Source organism: Pan troglodytes, chromosome 13, assembly GCF_028858775.2.
Source record: "Pan troglodytes isolate AG18354 chromosome 13, NHGRI_mPanTro3-v2.0_pri, whole genome shotgun sequence".
NCBI classification, from domain to species: Eukaryota; Metazoa; Chordata; class Mammalia; order Primates; family Hominidae; genus Pan; species Pan troglodytes.
Window position 1 is genome coordinate 83,100,179 of NC_072411.2, and position 22,380 is coordinate 83,122,558.

Here is a 22,380-nt window from a genome sequence, read left to right on the forward strand (position 1 = left end):
GTTTCCTGTCGTAATATTTTAAGTCAGTCTTGTTAGAAAGTGTGTCTGAGATGATTGTTGATGAAATAAAAATGTGGCTATGAAGATTACTAAAGAGTAGCACAAATAAACCCATTCTTAAATTGAAAACATTTAAAATCCTATTAAATGCATAGAGTTTTTTTCCTTTGTTATTGAAAGAATGACCTTAAATAATCAAAAGTGGATTTTGACCCATTGGTCTCAAACACGTAAAGTTGTACTTCGGTAATATGATGTTTAAGCCAAAAAGAATATGAAATCCTGGCTTGCTCACTCAGGAGTCTGGTAATATCTTACGGAACATGTTGCTTCCAAATTGATGATTTTTGTTCAGCACTGGGCAATACTGTCAGATGGTAACTGTGATGTGGTAGCTAGTCTGTGATGCACTTTTTACTTCTAATCCTGGTCTTGAATGTTCATGTTGTGTATTACCATTCTTACTATGGCAAGTGGCCAGCAAATACAGCCAGAGGCAGAGTTGAACACAGAAATCTTTGTCTGCCTTGAAGGTAGACTAGAACTGTGTTAGTGTACAGATGTGATATTATTTCTCAATTGGTAAAATACCAAAATGTAAGGTTTTTAGAAGGTTAAATTTCTTCTTTCTAGTTGTAATTTTGAAGTGTTAGATTTCTTGAAAGTTAGAATTACTTTGCAATATTTAGATTTGCTAAACAGAGTATAATTGTGTGTGGTGGTGGTGTTTTGTTTTGTTTCCCTGTGACTAAGGTAATCATCTCTGGTCATGTAACCAAGGTTGTGGTATATGGGGCAGATGTCTTCTCCAGTCCTCAATATGGAAATGAAGTATCATCTTAAAAATGTATAGAGTGAAAATATTAACATAAAAAATGCTTCCGGATAAAGTAAAACGTGTAGTTGTGTGTGTCACTAGAATAGCAGACTCCTGTTTGTCAGTAGAAGTCTTATATCAGAGTAAAATTAAAATTACACTTACATATCTGTTTTTCACTTAAACTCCCCACCCCCAACATTATTACAGAGGAGCACTATACAAAGGTACTATTTTGAAGAATTCAGACTTTACCTCTGTGAAAACCTAACTAATAATTTATAATGGAGTCCAAGTCAATGTGATGCAAGTGGAGACCGTTTAAGTTGTAAGGTTTTTTATCAACCGTAGTTTTTCCTCCACTGCCAAAATTGTACATTCTACACCCTAGAGTAATAAACTTCTCTGTTGGTGCTAGAAAAACTTGAATCATACTGAATGTTGGGATGTTTGGGGATGCTATGATTAGACTTCCTTTAGTTACCATGAGCCTAATTACCACCGCCAAACTATTTTGCTTACTTGTTGGCTGTGTCCATACTGGTGTGGGATAAAGTGGAGGGAATTGGTTACTTAAAATATTTGCAGCTCTTCCACAAACTACCATTGTGGCCTTAAATAAGACACTTTAACTCTTTGAGTTTTAGTTTGTTTATATATGAGACAGAAGAGTTGATTGGATAATTTCCCTCTTCTCTGTTGACCCTCAAGCTCAGTAGTTTTAATCTTGTAAATTTTGTTGTGCTTGTCCTGCTTTTTCTTTTAGGGAACAGGCTACTCTTTGAAGTGGACTAGTAGTATCTTGGTGTTCTAATGAGTAGATCAACCTATGACATGAGAGCCACTGCATGCCAGGGCACTGTTCAGTCACTGATGTGCCTTATCTCATTTGAGACACCTAAAGAGGTTTAGGAGAGCAGACACTGATGAATCTTAGTTGACAGCTGACAGTGTGCATAGACAAGTTTAAATAACTTGCTCTATATTACACAGCCAATACGATACTTCCTCTCCCCCTGCACCTTCATGCTTTCCCGCGGAGTTTTTGTTTATAACGTCACAACTTTATATTGAACACACACACACACACACACACACACACACACACACACAAACACAAAAGTTATAACTGTTCCCTATAAAAGTAGATATTCATAGATTATAGCTTCTGGAAATTATAAAGTACAATATTGCATTTTAGCAAATCTTTATTTTAATATTTTATTTTAGTCTCAAATGGAACCTTACAAAATATAACTGCTGTTTGCAATGAATATGAGGTAGGTAGGTTTGTATTCTCCCTTAGATATTTGTCATAGAAATACTTTCAACATCACAGATTTCACTTTATCAATTTGGAAAATGAGATAATGTTATTTCAAATTTATTTAACCATATATTGCATAATCACATTAGAAAATTTATATTGATAAATAAAGCAAGCATTTAATAAGGTGGTGTTTTCTGATGCATACTTAAAGAACTTGGAGTCTGCCCCACTAACTTGTCTAAGTGTTCTTACAACAATATAAGAATGTGACTGTATGGTAAGATTTAAGTCAATTTCAGTCCTGTGACTTTAGATAGTAACCTACATTATAGTGATATACGTGCACCACATTAACACAATTTCGTTAACATTTACATTGTAAATTCTTTGGACAGAATTATGGCATGATGTGAAACGTCATTTATTTTTCTCAAATGTTTATAAATTGTCTTAGAGTGAGATAATGGTTCTACATAAGCATTATCTACTTATATTCCAGTTAGTGGTCTTTATTTTAGGTAAATACAATATACAAATAAATTCATTTGTTTCATATTTAAATAAATTACTAAATTTTCTCAAGTAATAGCCAAGTAAAAATTATAATTACATTTTAGTAGATATTCATTATTTGAAATGAAACAAAATTTTTCTAACTAGTTTGTCAATTTTTTCTTGTAAAGTTCTTCAGTGATTTAAATGTGTATCTGCAATGGGTAATGGGATGTTTCTACAGAGTAAACTGATAGACCTTTCAAAATGGCTATAAAATGAATGACTAGGAGTAGCATTTATAACTGCGTTGCTGATAGTAATAGGTAATGTTAAAGCCTTTGTCTTTGTCGAACAGAATCAATCTTGTTAAATTAGAAATGAGGAGTGATCCTGTAAGGTGTATACCTATCATATCTAAGGCATACACACAAAAGCCTCACTTCCTTCTTTTTCTCCCTGACTCTCTTACGAGAGCTCCTAAACTCATAAGCATTTCTCTTAAGGGAATGTCCTTGGAACTCCAGCAGTATCTCTCTTACTTCAGTTTACCACCTGCTGGGCTCTCAGCTTCTGTGGTTCTGGTAATTCATGTAACAGGAAGCCCAAGGTGATTTTTAAATAGCAACATCCAATATATTAATAAGACCATATATTGAAAAGCTAAGTTTTGAAAAGAAAAAAAATAAGCAATAGATTACCCAGATTCAGGCACAAGTACAGTATAAATAGTCTTTAGTAGTCTTTGTTGTTAATTTAACTATACATGAGAAAGAGTGATTAAACTATGATTAGGCAGCAGAGCGTTGGTACCTAGTCCTGGATATATTTTGAAGTAAACAGAACAATGCATAGCAAAAGGAATTTTTGACAAATGTAGGTATTATCATTGACATGTATTTACAGAAATTTAAGTTCACACTATATCTTCGTATCTGTAGGGTTACCTTGTTGAATCTGGTGAAGCTAAAGCCAATTATGCAAGTCCTCCAAACACAGGTCACTAAAAGCAACTTTTTTCCCCAAACCCTCCAATCTCTAATCCCTAAAGTTTATCTCAAGTCCAGCTCCTTTGATGGAAACCTTTCTGTTACACTGCTCTCACATACCTGTTGGTCTGTTTCTCTGAGATGCCGTCTTCACAAACACCAGAAATAATAAAAGGGAATCAAGTATATGCATATTTCCAAGTGCCAACAACAAGCCAGGTGCCTTCCTCAACAATGTGTGCCCTAAAGCCAGGAATTCTTTTTCCTTTTTCTTTTTTCTCTTTGGAAGGAGGTAGGGGGAGATGAAAGGTGGTTATGCTATATAACTCCTTAGCTGATCTTCACTTTGAGTTTATCTGCTCTACAAATTTTATATGTTTGCTAATTACAAGGTTCTTTCTGGCACTGTGATACATACAGAGATGAATACATTTTCACATCCTTAAACAGTTTATCATTTCCCTGTCCAGATAGACTTTTCCCTTTGCTAATGTATATCCATTTTTATTGAATGACAAACTGAACAGATGTTCCTGATGATTTAGCAATGAAAATATTAGTATAATATTTAGTAAGTTTTACTCTATATATATTAAATATACTTAATACTATTTGATGCTTTTAAAATAATTATCTTAAACTAAACACTTAGTACCCTATGTTTCTAGCATGTGTTTTGGCATTTTATTCAATTTTATTCCATATCCATATTTCTGGATAATGAGCTTTTGGAGGATAATATCTATGCTTTGTGTCTCCTTATTTCAGTATCTAGCCCAATATGTAACATGATTTATGTTTGCTGAGTGAATGATAATTATATCATGGGTGTAAGTCTTCTCCATAAGGTTATCCAGAGACCATGCAAAGCATATCTTTCATGTCTCCTTTAATTCCCCATGTTGATTCAGTGCTTTGTATGTGGTTGGTGCCATATATATTTAAATTGTTAAATTTGAAACTGTTAAATTGAAATATGGGAAATAGCAATGGGTTATTCATATAACCTACTTAATGACAATGTGTTTAAAATAGAGACTGACTTAATCTTGTAATTTTAAACTTTCCTTAAATTCACCAGAATATTTTCTGTCCTACAAACTTTACATAATTTCTCATTATCATTACCGTCTTCTTAATGGATATTTCTCCTGTCCTTTTTTATTGGTAAAAAGAAAACAACTAAATACATGTATCTGCTTGCAGTATTTTAAGGAAATCTAATAGAAGAAATGGAAACTGATGGCCTTTGAGAAAATCTTTTAAGATAAATATTTTAGGGAAAGGGAACTAGTATACCATTTGGTAATGTGGAATGGAGTATTCTGGAATGTTGGAAGTCGTTTATTGAAATATTTTTCAAGTCTTTTTGTTTTCTGTATGTGTGTGTGTGTTTTTCACTTCTCGCTTCTGGGAGAAAAGGGAAATGGAGTAGGATGAAGAGTCACAGGGTCAGTTTTTTCTGTATTGCCCCATGTTATTTCTTTGCCAGTAGGCTGAATTGAAAGGTAACTGGGTAAGAAGCGCCCTAGTTTCAGAAGTATAATTTCAACAACTTCTATTTTGTCTCACACCATGAGTATTTCTTAAGTTAGCTTAGCAAACTCAGATATGTTGGCTGCTCCCACCTTAGTCCAAGAGAAGGAAAAGGTAAATCTGTGAAGGAATGGGTTGCCGAGAGGTGTGTGGTACTAAGTCCTGACAACTAGGGGCCCAGGTCTGTAAGGAAAGTCAGGGATTCTCTAGTGATTGAGATTGGGGTAGTTAAGTCTTCATATGAGCATTTCAAGTTTTCATCTGCAAAGTGATGAAGAAGAGTAGTAATTTATGAGATAAAGGGTATGAGGGGATAACACTGTAGGGCTTTCACTGGCACCCCTTACCTGATTCCTTTATCATCGTTTGAAGAGCACTTTTTAGCCTTCTGCTAAACTCTTGCTGTGGTCACACAACTCTCAAATGGTGAAGATCATTTTAAATATGCATGAGAGACCATGTTTTTTCTTCCATGGTTATTTTTTTTTAAGGACATATATAATGTTTTACTTGTGTATGTATATCATCTCAATTATGAGCCCCTAGAAATAAGGGATCCAATTTATTTCATTCAGTAAGTTATTAGTTGTGTACACTGGAATATTGGTTTGGGTGCTTAGGATTAGCAGTGAATAAAACACACGAAAATTCCTACCCTTATGGAGTTTACTTTCAATTGCTAGGAGACAGACCAAAAAAATTTAAAAGCGTATATATATATGTGTGTGTGTGTGTGTGTGCATACGCACACATTCTCACACACATATATGTATGTTAGATGGTAAGCGTTGTGGAGAAAAAGTAGGGGAGGGAAATAGTGTGTGCAGTGAGGGAGAAAGAAAGGGGAGGTTGAATTACAGTTATAACAAGGGTAGTCGGGGAAGACCTCACCTAAAAAATGAGTCAAGAGCTGAAGATGGTGAGGAATAAGCCACATAGGAAAAGAGTCCTACAGGCGGAGGGAATACCAACTGAAAAAATCTTGTAACAAGAGCATGCCCAATGCATTCAAAAGGTAGCAAGTGCTTAGGAGGACTGGAGCAGGTGAGCAACTAGGAGAGGAATAGGAGGCCAGGTCAAGAAGATGACATGTGGGCAGATCACATAGGGTCTTGTATTTCATTTTAAGGAGTTTGGCTAGTATTCTAAATAAGATGGGACACCACTGGAAGCTGTTTTTAGCCAACGAGCAACAGGACATGATTTATTAGAATCTGATCAGTCAGAGAAAAACTTGCCGTGGGGCTAAGGAATTGGGAGCAGGGGGACCAGTTAGGAGGCTAATGCAGTAATCCAGGTGAGAGATACCAGTGACATCAACCTGGGTGGTGGCAGTGTAAGTAGTAAGAAAAGATCAGGTTCTGGTTAAAAATAGACCTAAGAAGATTTGCTGATAGATTGAATATGTGGTGTGAAAAAGGAGTTAGAGTTTAGGGCCTGAGCAAACTAGTAGGCTGTAGTTGTCATTAACCAAGGTGAAAAACTCGAGGGTGAAGCAGGATAGGGAGAAAGATTATGAGCTTAGTTTTTGACAGGTTAAGTTTGAAATGCCTATTAAACATCCAAATGGAAGTGCAAGATTGGATATACAAATTTGGAATTCAAGAGTTCTGGGCCAGGGATGTATATTTGTGACACATGAGTGTGTAGTTGGTATTTATAGCTGTGAGACCTATGATCACTCAAGGGAATGAGTGCTGCTAGAGAAGAAAGAAGCCTAGGCACTCCCAGCATTAGGAGGCTGAGGAGAGATGAGTCAGCAAAGTAATCCAGGAAGGAACGCTCAAGAAGTGAAAGGAAAATCAGGAGAGTGTGATAACCTGAAAGGGAAGTAAAAAGTTTCAAGGAGGTGGGAATGATCTACCCCATGAGAGACTACTGATAAGCCAAATAAAATAAGGACCTAAATAGCCATTAGCAACTCAGGAGTCCTAGACATTGGTGACTTTTATATGCAGTTTTGTTGGAGCAATGAAATTAAAGCTTGATAGAATAAAGTAACAAGGAATAGAGAACTTGGAGACTCCTGACAATTTTGCAGTGAAATAGAGAAGTAGGGAGTAGTTGGAGTTTCTTTAAGATGGGAGAAATTACAGCATGTTTGTATATTGATAGGAAAGATTAGAGAGGAGGAAGTGGATGGTGTAGGGGAGGAGGAGCAGTGTCCTTGAAAAAGTTATCTGCTACATAATTTATTCAGGGTGTTTTCAAAGCTCTGCACTACCTTGGACATGTCTTTCTCCCTGACTAGAGCAGAAGCTCTTTGGGAAGTGCAGTATCCAGCGCTTACAGCAGCATTGTCATTCACCAAATTCTTGAGTTCCCCTAGATAAGCAAGAGGGGATAGGATCTAGTACAAGTGAGGTGTTTGGCCCTTGTTGTGAATTTGCAGAGGACATGGGCATAGGTGAGATTGGAGGGTAGATGTGGTTAGTAGGAAGTTCTTTGGTAGCTTCTACTCCTCCATGAAACGAGATGTTATTGGCTGAAAGTGAGAATGGGGAGACGACAGTTCATACATCTGTGTGACCCATTAAATGTCCAGCAGAGTAACTAGTCGTTTGTGGTCAAGTGTAAAAATGAATGATTGAGTTGTCTATCTGGATGAGCCTTTCGTTTATTTCATAGTTAACATGTTAATGAACATGCAATTAAAACATCCATATCAGCTCGAATGGCTCCTCTTTTTCATCAGGTATGGTTTAGCAGTTGTTTGAATCTTTAGCACCTTAATTTTTGTTTCATTCAAGTGATTTTCCTGAAGTCATTGAAGAATCTACCTTGACACCAATTTTAACTAGAGAAATTCAATTATTTGCTGAAAGTTAATACTGCTTTAAATGCTGGACACAAAAATAGTTACGCTGTGTTTCCCAAAGAGGTCATCATGGTCTAGTCAGGAAGAGGGATGTCCAAGGTGAGTTACACAGAGCTTTGGAAAAGCCTCAGTGGATGGTGTGGCAGATGACGTCCCTGAGTTTGCTAGAGGAAAAATGACTCTAGAAAACTGAGTATTCTTCCCTGTTCTGTTTTATGGATGTGGTGGTCAGAGAAGGACATAGTGACACCAATTTCTGTGACCCTCACTTCCACCATTGGTCCCGTGGCAAGACTCAGTTACAGGCCTTCTCTCCCTTTGGACTGTACCTCACTCAGGAAGTACGGAATTTGAAGATCAGATTTCATTTCCAGAAAATCCATAAGGCAGTCACAGCTTATGACCAAGGCTCACACCTTTTTTTCTGCTTACCTTTCCCTGCTATTGTCCTGACTTCTTGCCTCCCAAGATTGATATGTAAGAAGTGGGGCCATTTTTTGCTTTTCTCTGAAAAACTAGTCAGCAAAGAGGTTGGAATTTTAATTGGTTTAACTACTTAACTTAGAAAGCCAAGAGTTAAATACTTAGAAGTGAAACTTTTTTTTTTCCTGATTGGGTCTTTCTGAACAATACTTTTGCTGTGATTATTGCACATTTAAGCCCAACTGTACTTTTTATCTGAAAAAAAAAAAATAGGATATGACTCTTAACTGTCATAAGCAGATTACAATAATATTCTTTAGAACACGGGTGTCTAATCTTTTGGCATCCCTAGGCCACATTGGAAGAATTGTCCTGGGCCACACATTAAGTACACTAACACTATAACGGTAGCTGATGAGCTAAAGAAATGGCCCATGCATAAATATCATAATGTAAGAAAGTTTACTAATTTGTGTTGGGCTGCATTTAAAGCCATCGTGGGCTGCAGGTTGGACAAGTTTGCTTTAGAATATTTCACATTTAGAGTGGTAGTTGCTTTCTTTTTTTCTTATTTCTGAAGGAAGTCATGTCTTGATTCTGTTCTCTTCCTTCCACTCCTACTGTCTCATTCAGGCCCTTGGTTATTCCTTATCTAAAGGAATCTTTTAAAAGTTATCCTCTTGTTCATCCAAACAACACCAACCCATTCTTCACACCACTATCACATTAATCTTCCCAGAGTAAACTGTTTGTCAGGACAGTCCCTGCTTCAACTTCAGTGGTTGTCTGTTGTTTACTGAATAAACTCCACACTCCACTTTCTGTCATTACATCAGTGTACTCCCTGGATGAAGCAGTATCTATTTCAGTAGCAGCTTCGGATGCATTCATTTCCTAGTGAAATACCAGAGTCACTCTTACCAGGGGCAGCAGTTCCGTATATCACTGAAACATATTTCCTCAGAGAAAGTGATAGTGACTCATTGAGAACATTTCCTTAATTCACCAACTCTTCTTCAAGGTTTTCTGTTCATAGGACTACAACTCTTTGATGCCCTGACGTTTTTATAATTTTACTACTAGCAGTTGAAAGTATTGATCCATGTAACCTTGTTGCTAGCCATGTTAAGTTTCAATCAAGCATCAGAAAATGGATTGCTTAAGATACTTGGCTAGGCACACCAGTATTTTAAATGTGAATTGATATACTTGGTGCTTCAAGACAGATGGTGCATTGCTTCTGTGCCTAAGAGCATTTGGCAGTGCTGAAATTGAGCCTTCTGTTCAGTTCAAAATAATTCACTGATGAGTGGGCAACTTTATACTTTTTTGAGGGTTTTTTTTTTTTTTTTTTTTGCTGAATTCGAGTATTGGAAGTGTTTCAGCTTACATGTTAGCTATATGTAAGTACCTTCAAAAAATGACACTACAGGCATAGGCAAGTACATAATCGGGATAAGTACTGTATATCAGTTTGACATATGGTGCCACATGTTTTTATTTTTATTATAGTGATATGTTTCCAGTAAGATTTACAAGGGTATTTGACCCTTTAACAACACGGGTTTGAACTGCACAGGTCCACTTAATATGCAGATTTTTTTTCAATAAATGTATCAGAAAACTTTTGGAAATTTGTAACAATTTGAAAAAACTTGCAAACCATGTACCCTAGAAATATTTTTTAAAATAGTTATGTCATGAATGCATAAAATATATGTAGATATTAGTCTGTTTATGTGTTAACCTACTTCGTTATCAGTAAGACTCCTGGTCCACTGTAGGCTACTACTTCTGGGGAGTCAAAAGCTATGTGTGGGATTTTCCACTGTGTGGCATCACCCCCCTGTGTTGCTCTTCAAGGGTCACCTGTTTGGCCACATTTAAACATGGGCCCAAACTTTTCAGATTTAAAGTTAACAGGCTGATGTTAGTTAAGCTCAGAGGGAAGGCTTTTCAATGAAGTGAGTTTAAGAGATCAGAGAATTTTAAATCTCATGTTGGTCACCTTTCCTGTTTCATGTTGTTAATGCTTCTCCTCAGGCACCTTGCTAAAACAGCGTTTTCTTATTTAAGGCCTGGCCGGACTATTGCCATGAATAGTATCTCTGAAGTCTGTATTTAGGGAATAGCATCTCTGAAATCCTATATATTGTTAACTAAAATTAGAAATTATTTGTTTCTTTTGACTTGCAGCTTGTTAGAGGCTTCTTAGTCATTAGCTAGAAATGTATTTTTTCTCTTCGTGTATTTTCAAAGAAGGATTTATGTAACCATGTTGTTGTCATTTGGGAGGCACTGAGTGTTAAATATCACAGGATGCCAGAAGCCCACAAGAAGATAAGAACACTCCAGTGAGGACCTCTGAAGAGAAACAGCAAAAGCATCTCCATCCTGCACTGAGTTGTGGGTTATTATTGTCATGGAGGTGAATAAAGGATGATTTAGGAGATGGTACTATAATGTGGAGGAAACATCCAGCCCATTTATGGTTCAGGAAAAAGGTTTACTCCTTTGAGCTTGGTTGGGTTAAAACATTGTATTGCCTACTCTCATAATGCTGGAAGGATAAAGAGATCAATAAAGTTTCCTCAGATTCTGTAAGTCAGACTTGTCTCTATTTTCTTAACATTTCCAGGGAAGTCAAGATCACAAAAAGTGGTTGATTCTGGTGGTGGGAATATTGATATTGATTCTATAATATTACTGTAAATTCTTTCTCCGAGATTAAATATATTGTGCACAAGTACTCTGACCACATCTCTAGATTCATTTTATGTAACCTGCTCATGGACTGATCTTTGAATAGCCACCTCTTAGAATCTGCAACTTTGGACATGTCTGGAAGACTCATTTCCTGTCTAGGACCTGGCAGCGTGTCCTGGGAAAATGGAATTAGAAGACGTATTTAGGAGGATACACAAACACACGTGCCCCCCCCCCCCCCCCCCCCCCGCAAACAACTAGTGAATTATCTGAGAATCACTGGAATCTGCTGCTTCTGCACTGTAGGGACAGCAGCCTTAGTTCCAAAGTTGGGATCCTGCTGGGAAATCTTTAGAATCACCATCTGTAGAGCATACCCAATGAAATCTATATTACACTTATACAAAAACTAATTACCAAGGGTTGGGGCCTAACACATTTTGACACTTTCTCTTGAAAGAAATGAATATGGAGATCACAACTTTTAAATGTTAGTTATATTTTTGGAGTAATTATAGGTCATTGATATATCACAATAGTTTTTTAGTGAGTAAAACACTTCAATAATAATTGATATTTTAAATCTGACTTCTGGTTCTTTAGAATACTGAATTCCAGAGCCAGAATAGTTTAATTAATTTAACCACCAGCCTGTAATAGAGTAAGCTTTCAAATGCCTTATCTGCTGCCTTGCTCTGTAGCGAGGAATTTTTTTCTTTTTACTTCTCTGGGCCTGAATTTTCTCAACTATGTAATTGAACTAAAAACAATGAACAACGCTGCAGAAATGTAGTGAAAGGAAAATTTACTTCGTGGTAAAACAGTGGGCAGTGTAAAGTATCTGAAAGACTTAAAGCAATAAAATATACAATTTTAAATTGGATAATTATGCATTTGAGTGCAGCATGAAGCTTCACTGTTAGAACGTTGTTTTTGCTTGTGCTAATAGGTTGTGTCGCATCTTTTTTTGTTGTTTTTTTGTTTGTTTGTTTTTGTCTCTGGGCTCTGAAGATTGAAGTTTATTAATTGCTGAGAAGGAAATAAGTGAGTATATTTCTTTTTAAAAATTTAACAACACCATCAATGGTGCATATTTATTTAAGAACATTTGGTTATAATTAAGCAACATGGCTGCCTTAAGATTATTTTAGGGCCAGGTGTGGTGGCCCATGCCTGTAATCCCAGCACTTTGGGAGACTGAGGCAGGAAGATGAGCTGGTCTAATGATTTCTGGATGATGATTCTTATTTCCAGACATAATTGAAAGAGTGAATTAAAGAATTTAGCATTCTGGGTGTGGCAGGAACAACGTCATACACATTCTTCGCGAGAAAAATCATACGTTTCCTAGTTCTCGAGGATTTCTTTTAGATCCATGTTTCCTCCAGGCCAACAGTAAGATATTTTCACTTTTCTTTCTTTCTTTTTTTTTTTTTTTTTTTTTTTTTTCAGAAGAGGTGTGGTGGAAAGGTCTTCCAGAACCAGAGGCTAAGCACACAGCAGTACAAATATAAATTCTTTATTCCAGCTTCCAGAATTCCTCCTCTTCAGCCTTGCCTGCTCACTGGAATAATGAAGCAATTAAACAGTGGTGTAAAGAAGTTCCATCGAGTGGTTGAAGTTCAATAGAAAACAAGGAAATAGGCTGATGTATATCAAATACACCATCGGCACTCTGAGTCCTTCCCAGGTTCACTAAAGGGGGAGGAGGGGACACCGTTTTAGATTTAATTTGTACTGTACCTGATATGATTGTGATAATTTTCCAATGAATAATTGTTAATCTTACCTAATTAAAATAATTATATGTTAAATAAAATATGCAGATGTTAAATTGACTTCCTCCTGGGGCCACTTAGCATTTATTTCTTGTTACCTGTGGAAGGACAGAAAGCAAACACAGAAGCCATGTTTTTACTGATGGTGCTAGGCATTGGGAAAGCCCAGGGTAATAGAAACATTTTGTTTTATATTTTTATTCCAAAGTAAATACAGTATATTAAATGAGCAGGTTTAAATAAATGCTTAGTGACATGCCAAATAGCTTACATATATGCTTAAAGGAGCTTTCCTTCTGGAATTAATAAAATTCTAACCACAAGGAGGTGCAGAAGTTAATTCAAGGGATGTAGTGGAAACCCTGGAAGGCTTGCCTCCTATGTCCCCTTCCCTCATTTCTCCTCCCCTCCCCTTCCTTCTTCCTTTCTTCCCTCCACCGTTGCCTGCATTCACTATAAAAAGTAAATAGGAAGTGAGCACATAATTACATCTTGCTCCTTTAGATTCTGAATTAGTGGGATATTTTTTGGGATCTCTCAAACCACAACATGAAACAGTTTTTCACCACTCCCACCTCTAATATTCCGTCTTTTTATTTTATGTTTTGTGAATTGGTCAGTGTTTCTAATTGAACAAGCAAAACTTAAGTATACAAGAAATGTACATTTATTTAATCTTTTAAAAATCTTTTTCTTGATGCCTTGCATGAAAAACAAAAAGGTGCTTTTTCTTTCTGCCCCATCAGAACTGTGGTTATTTTTGGGTGTGTGATATCCTTTTGCACACCATAAATCTCCACTAGATGTCAGTGTGTCACTAAATGAAAACAGTTTAGCATGCTCTCCAGACTTGTTCTTGAAACATACTGGAAAGGTAAACTCATTTATAGTTTTTAACCAGAATGATACAGAGATGTTTTAGTAGGACAAGTTAGTAATAAGTGGTATTTATCCTAATGAATATTAATAACAAATGAAATCTTCTGCTTAAAAAATCCAGTATCTTTCATCTGAGGATGTTGAAATGCTTATGAATATTCTTGCTTTTTTGCCATCACATCCACAAAGAATTAGAATGCTAATAAGATCTTCCTTTTACAGTAGACTTAACCTGAATTGCATGGGGCAAAAACTATAGGACCAAGATGAATCACAGTCGATGTATGGTGGAACCAGACTGGTACTTCTTTAATTGCAGACCCTACTCTACCTAGATAATGCTGCCTTTCCTTTGGTGTTTATGGTGTACTTAGATGCAGATGTCCTTTGAAGAAGTCTGTCATTTGTATTAATGCCTTCCTTATTCAGTAAGTTCAACAAGAGTGGAATAAGAACGATGAGATAGCTGGTTAAGTTACTATGGGGATGTTTATACCAGAAAACTTAAAAAGCAAAGTGTATACAGGAAAAAGTACTAAAATTACTTGTGCAAAAGACATTTGATAATAACTTCAAATTGTTTTATGCAGATTTGAGAATCTGCATTAATTCATAATTTTAAGATTTTATAATGATTGCATAAAAACAATGCTAAGCAACCAAGAAGATAACAATATTTTACATATACTCTTTTAGGGACAGTGAACTCATACTAAAGAGAGCCTCGTATTAGTTCATTTACTCAAGTGGAGAAGGAAGGAAAGGAAGTTGTAATTTGGTCTGATGGTTGAAACTCTTAGGTCTATGAGGATTATGGTGTAAGTTTTACACTGTATAATTTCCTTAAAGAGAAGTCTGCATAAATTCTTTATATTAGGCCTTAAATAGTGATTTCCTCTAAATTGTATGAATACACAGGTTACAACTATGTAAAAAGTATGTTTGTGAATAAAGATTAAGAGAATACATAGAAAAAAAGGTTGGAAAATAAAGATTAAGAGAATACACAGAAAAAAAGGAACTATGGGTAAATATAATTTCCTCTTTATTTGGCAATATTGTTTTTATAAATATAAAGGGAAAAATTGTTTTTCCTTTATTGTCCGTGTTGTAAAAATTTGCCACAATCTCAACTTTAGAAGGGCTTACTCATATCATTGAGGTGCATTGTAAACAATTGTAATTCAAGAAGATAGGCTTCATGCTTAGTTTGTTTACCAGTGTTTCAGTTTAAATCATAAAAATCAAAGTAGAAGTACCTGGTCAGATTTTCAAACTTTAGGTAAAGATAAATGATTGCCCAAATCCCAGCAGCCTCTTTGCTGTAGTATTTAGTGCATTATTGGTGTTCAGTAAATTTTGATGAAGAAATCTGTAATAAATGAAGCCATCCTTAGCTTGTGTTTTCATTTTAAATGGTTTAATTTTAAAACAGTTACTAGCAAAATGCAAGAGAATACCAAAATTAAAATTGCTATTTATTTTGCATGCTTGGACCTATATTTAGATGCAGAACTTGTATTATAACAAATCATGCATGCATCAGATTGAAGTATAAAATGGTAGCATTTCATATATAGAAAACTTGTACTATATGTCTTATTCAAGTAATAACAGTATAGTCACCATTGAATTATGCATGAAAACTTTATGAACAGAAACACAACTGGTCAGTGATTATCAGAATTGGCTTAAAAACTTGTGTATTATAATTGGCTAAAAAACTTTAAAAATCATGCCACCATCTCCATCCTATAATCATAATATTTGGAAACTTGGATTTCCAGATTTGGGCATAGGGTGGATGGAGGAGGCAGGAGTGTTTGATTCCAGGACTTTCCAGGGTACTGTAAAGTGCTGATGTGTATAGGACTTTCAAAATCACCCCAACCCCTAGGTGTATATTTAAGTTAATTTTTGGACTCTTGAAACCACTGCAGTGTTACTGGCTAGACCACCTAGAATACTGGGCTCATACTGGTCTGGGGTTATCAGATAGTTGAAGAAAATCTAGGTGACAGGTCACTGGAGGTGAATTCTTTGTGCAATCATTTCTTGTTTATAAAGGAAAGGAGTCAATATATTCATGTCTGATTTGTAGAATATAAAAAATCCAGCCCCCACAAAACCTTGAGTTACTCCACCAGTTTCTCACTCTGCCTAGAATCTCACATTAGAGAGTCATTCAAGGAAAAATGACAGAAAAAAAAATCCAGTTTGAAAATGGGCAGATGATCTCACTAGACATTTTTCCAAGGAGAAGACAAATAGCCAATGACTACATGAAAAAGTGCCCAAAATCACTAATCTTCAGGGAAATGCAAATCAAAGCCATAATGAGATATCTTCTCACCCCAGTTATAATGGCTGTTATCAGACCGATGAAAAACAATGCATGCTGGCGAGGATTTAGAGGAAGGGAAACACTCCCACACTGTTGATGGGAATGTGAAGTAGTACAGCCATTCTGGAAAACAGTCCAGAGGTTCCTCAGAAAAACTAAAAATAGAACTACCATACAATTCAGCAATCCTACTTTTGAGTATTTATCTGAAGGAAAATAAATCAGTATATCAAAGAGATATCTACACTCCCATGTTGCAGCACTATTCACAGTAGCCAAGATAATGGAATCATCAATCATCCTAAGTGTCCATCAGTAGGTGAATGGATAAAATGTGGTATATATACACAATGCAGTTCTATTTAGCCATAAGAAATACACATTTTCATTCATGTAATCTAAAAAACATGATCTCTTAAGGGTAGAAGTAGAGAGTAGAATAGTGGTTACTAGAGGCTGGGAAGGGCAGGAGAGAAGGGATGATAGGGAGAGGTTGCTTAACAGACATAAAATATTACAGCTAGATAAGAGAATCAGTTCTAGTGTAGTGTTTCATAGCATTCTTGAGGGACTATAGTTAACACTATTTATTGTATATTTTCAAATAGCTAGAAAAGAGGACTTTGAATGCTCCCAACACAATGATAAATGATTGAGGTGATGGATATGCTAATTACTCTGAATTACTCTGTTAATTATACTTTGTATACATGTATCAAAATATCACTGTACCCCATAAATATGTACAATTATTGTATCAATTTAAGAAAAGCCTCATGAGATAAAGGCTTTTTATAGAATATATATATATATATATATATATATATATATATATATATATATGGTCATCTCCAGAGATCTTTTTAATGCCAATATTATAGGAATTCAAAGCACATTGAATTTTACCAGTAACTATACACTAAAACTTATTAGCTCATAGAAATCACTTCCTGTCCCTGCGCCTGCCTGAAACACGTTGTTGGGTAAATAAGGATTTTGGTATGGGAGAGGGGAGAGAGGCCCAGGGCACTGTAGCTACTGCTAGACAGGACAGGCCCCTGGGGGAACACTCCCTCAGAAAACAGGAGATCAGCATCCTTTCAGTTTCCAACTTGGACTTGAAATCCCATAGGGACCTTCCTAAAATGTAGACTGATTCTGTAGGGCTGGGGCAGAAAAGTCTGCGTTTCTAACAAGTTCCCATGTGGTGTCTATGTTGCTGTTATGGGGGAACAAACATAATCTGATTGTCCATGGCAAGCCTTGTAACCCAGCACCCAGAAGTCCTTTAAACCAGAAGTTCTAGCACTTCAGTGAGACTAAGAATCACCTGGACACCTTGTTAAAACAGAGATCCCTGGGCCCCATCTGAGAGATTCTAATTCAGCAGGTGAGGGTCACAAATCTGTATTCTTAACTGCTGATGCTAGGGCCAGGCTTCAAGTAGCAATGCTTTAGACGAGACATTCCCAAGCCATATGTGCAATCCTGACAGAGCACCTGATATTCCAATATATCCTTGAGTTCTAAGTATAGGTGTTTTGTGACATGCTGCAAAGGTGAGCCCAACATTCTCGTTTTTGCCAAAATAATAATTATCCAGAAGATCTTTCCATTCAAGCTCTCAAGATGTCTTTCGTGTCTTTTTAAGCTCAGCCACTAACAGGAAGATAAGATTTAGTACTGATGGCTTGTATACTGTTATCGGGAGGATAAAGAAAAGAAATTCAGTGGGCAGTAGATCATCATTTCCTGGCTGTGGTGTGTTGCATTGTTTGAAATCCACAACTTGCTTAAGGACATTTAGCCAGAGTTAGCAATGATACTGTTTTAAATGTTGCAGACTTTTCTTGGCAAAATCTTTCCAAAATTGATAGAAATATTTTAAGAACTTGGAAATGTATTGAAAAAAATATCCATAGGCAACTGGGGAAAACTTCTTAAAGTTATTGTCTCCTTAGAGCAATGTTTATTCCATTCTTAAAGGATAAAGATGGAGCTAAATATAGAAGTATTTTAACTTCACATAAATTAACATGAGAGAAAATTTCAGTCAATTATTATTGCAATAGCTTAAAATACAAAACTGTTACTTGATTTTTGTTTCCAACCAGCAGTTCCCTCTTTATTTTAATCGGTTTTATTTTCTTCGGTGTTTCTGAATGTATTATTATGAGAAAATATGGTTATAGTTCCTTGACATTTACATAGCAGTATTTGATAATAATCTCTTTAAGGATTATCACATTTTAACTTTTCTCAAAGATTAAAGCATATTCAATATGGAAATTATATTTTTTTCATTTTTAAAATAAGTTTTACTTCTTTCATTAATATACAGTTATTCTGTTTGAGCTGTAGTGTTCTGTAATTTGTAAAATTTCTCTCAGTGGGCATGCATTTAACAATATTAGCTTTCCCCATTGGAGGTTTGTGAGAGAACTAATAAAGTATTCCATGCCACAACTGGGTACTACAATTGGAAATAGCTAAGCAACCTTGGTTTCATAACATAACAACATGTACTATTTGAAAACTACAATAATAAGATTTACCAAATATTGCTTGTTAGAGGCTGGTCTAAATAGCAATGCTATTCTGAACAAATCTATCCAAAGCATATTTTTTTCCTTCCATAAAGTAAAAATCTCTAGGTTATCTACTATATTGGATGGATTTCTTGGATAACTTTCAACGTTAATAGTTTAGTTACATACTATTGTATCAGTATAAAAGATTTTAAAATGAGAAATCTCCTCAACCTCATCAACCCAATTAGTTGCCAGCTGTTTAACCTTGGGAGCATTGCTTAACCAATTTCCTTTGTTATATGTTATAACCAGGCTTTTTCCCTTAATAGAAATGACTTCAGTCGGTCATTAGGGTATTTCCTCATTTGTATGAGTATTTGATTGTCTGTCTTCCCTGCCTGGACTTCTGAAGTACATGAGCTCAAGCACTAAAGCTTCTCACTCTTCATTGCATCTCCAGAGTCCCGCATATTGTCTAACTTTGTAGTAGCTCAATAAATACTTAGTAGTTATTTGGAATTAAAGACTTATCTATACTCATATGTAACATATTATTTCCTTAGACCATCAAACCTTGGAAGCCAGTCAGAATGTGTGTTAGTAGTTATTTTGTGCCTCAGTCCCCAAAATTTTTTTCTAGTTCAAATAAAGGAGGACTGATTGCTTGGAAACTTCCCAACTGCCATATTCCTTCTGTTAAAATGTGGTTGCTTTGACATTCTCTGATTGACTTTCAGAGTAGCCCTGAGAACCCACAGGGCGTGGCTGCTGCAGCAGGTGGAGCTCCCACCACCCCTGGACCTGGGGTGCCTCACTTCACATGAAGCTGCCTTCACCAAGGAGTTGGGAGCTGTCAGATGCTTGCAGAGTCAACATTCTCCTCCACGTCCGTACTTTTCTGCTTCCACTCCCTGTAAACCCAGCAGCCCCTCCATAGCTAGGGACTGCTGAGATGTTGTATTTGTCTCATCCTAGGCTACAAATAGGCTCCTTGGAAACAGGGTTGTCATTTTTCTATATTCATTGTCTAACTTGATGACATACATTTTTACACCTGTAACAAATTATGCTAACAAAGCATATTTGAGAGAGATTTTCCTACCTCTGTGTCCAGGGACTTGGGGCTTTCAGGTCTGTTTCTTCTCCTGGAAACTCAAATTCTCCAAAGCCTATCACCGAAAGGTTTACCTAAGCACAGTTTCCACTGCTTCTGAAGTCATTTTGTGAGTTGTTTCTGACTGTTCTCAACTCAACCCAGCCTAAGAATTTTCTTTCCCTCTCCCTCTGTTTCCTCCCTCCTTCACTTCTGGATCCTCTGCCTGGCCAGCCAGGTGTCTCCCACTCCCTGGCATAATTTCCTGTGGGAGAGAGGAAGAGGACTTTTGACTACAGACGTGTGAACTCATATCTTAAAATATGACATCAAGAAATATACAGAGGCAATGTTTTGCATCAAATTTGTTTCTACATTTAGTATTGTTGCTATTTCTTTGAGGTTATAGACATAAAATACATGAAGACTTTTACAAGTTTAAAATTAAAAGATACGTAAACCAGGTCTTGGATTCATATTATCTTGGGCCATCTGTATAGTTTGAATTTCTTTTTTTATTAATAGGAAAACTTTGTTTTAGACCTCAAGAATGCTGGCCATCCCTGTCATTTTCATCTAATCATTTAATTCCTTTATCCTTGTATTTTTTTACAGTGTAATCCACTTAATTGTATTAATTAAATCTTTAGTTTTATCCTCTGTAGAGAGAATGAATGATTTGATAGTTGCCTTCAAGCTTTTAACAAGATTTTTGGTGGGTTTTTGTTTGTTTGTTTGTTTCCAGTTTATGAGAAGCAAACAATTTGCTGAGGGGAAACTGTTGATAACAAGACTGGGCATGTAGCATGACAGAGCATTGGGCTCTCCAATCCACACTAGCTGTTTAACCTTGGGAACATTGCTTAACTCTCTGGTCTCAATTTTTCATCTGTAAGATGCAAATGTCAATAGTACTTATTTTGTAGAGTTGCTATAATGATTGAATGAGATAATGATTGTAAAAAAAACAAACACAACCGGGTGCGGTGGCTCACGCCTGTAATCCCAGCACTTTGGGAGGCTGAGGCGGGCAGATCACGAGGTCAGGAGATCGAGACCATCCTGGCTAACACGGTGAAACCGTGTCTCCACTAAAATACAAAAAAATTAGCTGGGCGTGGTGGCGGGTGCCTGTAGTCCCAGCTATTTGGGAGGCTGAGGCAGGAGAATGGCGTGAACCTGGGAGGCAGAGCTTGCAGTGAGCGGAGGTCGAGCCACTGCACTCTAGCCTGGGCTACAGAGCGAGACTCCATCTCAAAAAACAAAATAAATAAATAAATAATAAAATAAAAATAAACAAACACAATATCAAACAGCTCCTTCAAGTCTTCATTTTCAGAAAAGGAACCCTATTTCCTAGACAATCTGACTAATCCAGTTCTTTTTCTTGCTTTAATCTCCTGATTAACTGAAACGATTCCACTTTGTCATAGCTAGCTTATTTATTTATTGGGCATAAGTATTTCCGGCCATAGATAAACTTTTTTAAAAACCTACAAAAAAAGGGAGATTAGAGCAGTCAAGTAAATTGTCATGATGCCTCATTGTCATGAGGTTGCAGAAGGAACATGGCTCTGCCTGAATCCTAGAATGCACTCTTGTCATAACCTCATCAAACTGCCTTGTATTCGGCAAATGTTTGAATAAATCTGTTAATCTCTGGGAAGTCCTAAATGTGTTTATCCCTTTTGAGGGCAGATTTCCTAGGCCATACACAATGAACCTCTCCCAGGGTCTCAAGCAGGCTGGTTTTCTTTTCCTACTAGCTCTAAGTTTGCCACTGCTGGTTTTATAACTGTGCTGTCAATAATTGGCATCACTCCTTCAAGACAGTTCTAGGAGTTGACAGCAGCAAGAATAAGGCAACAGGACTCTTGTTTTTGGATCATTACTTTATATTTTGTATAACTATTTAATATCTAGGTTCAACATGTACAACAGATATCTTAATTTCTGAAAATCATTTAATGTTTACTGGTTTTCTAATGTGTAGTCTCTGTTGTTTAGCTTTCAGAAATGATTTGGAAGAACCAAGGTAAGAAGGTAGGGTAGTTACACTTTAAGATAAATCTTTTGAGATGTTATTCATTCTTACATACATCATTCTTTTTTTTCTACTTTTAGATAAATTTTTTTCTCTGAAAATATCTCTTGATTTCCTTTTTTCCAAGCATCCACATTTCTGATTAACATAGCTATTTTTTTGTATCTTGATTCCCTTAATGAAAACAAATTCATACATAACTCCTTTCAGTCAAGTTGAAACAATGTGTTATAGCTCATAGTGTCTGTAAAAGGAGTGATTTGTTTATCTTACCCGAGGAGTAAGCTGGCAGTGGGCTTTTATTTTTTATTTTTTCCTTTTGCACAGGTGGCCTTAGGAGCAGCATAAGAAGGAAGGGGCAAGTATTGATTATATACATTAAAGATGGTGACTCTTCAGGACTCTACTGGGAGCTCTTGTTAAAAGGTTGCTCTGTAACTCCTACAGCAGTGATCCAGATGAAGGAACACAACCACAGGGAATAACCAAGGTGCACCGGGGCATAGTCTCGACTGTGGCACTGTGTCATTCAGCTTCCTTGTTACCCTGGGGAAGACTGTGCTGCACTGAATAATCAAAGGCTTTGTGACACTCAGAGCCTGAAACATCACTGTCTTCTTTGTAGAGGAATAGAGAGGATGGACATTCTAGTTAAAGGAC

General features: G+C 36.4%; 1 long non-coding RNA gene across 1 annotated transcript; it reads left to right on the forward strand.

The window, feature by feature from the left end:
- The first annotated feature begins 12,013 nt into the window (after positions 1 to 12,013).
- On the forward strand, positions 12,014 to 12,889 carry LOC134807995 (uncharacterized). The gene is made up of 2 exons (XR_010149803.1): positions 12,014 to 12,095; positions 12,504 to 12,889. It is a non-coding gene; the product is annotated as an uncharacterized LOC134807995 (long non-coding RNA).
- The last annotated feature ends 9,491 nt before the right edge of the window (positions 12,890 to 22,380 follow it).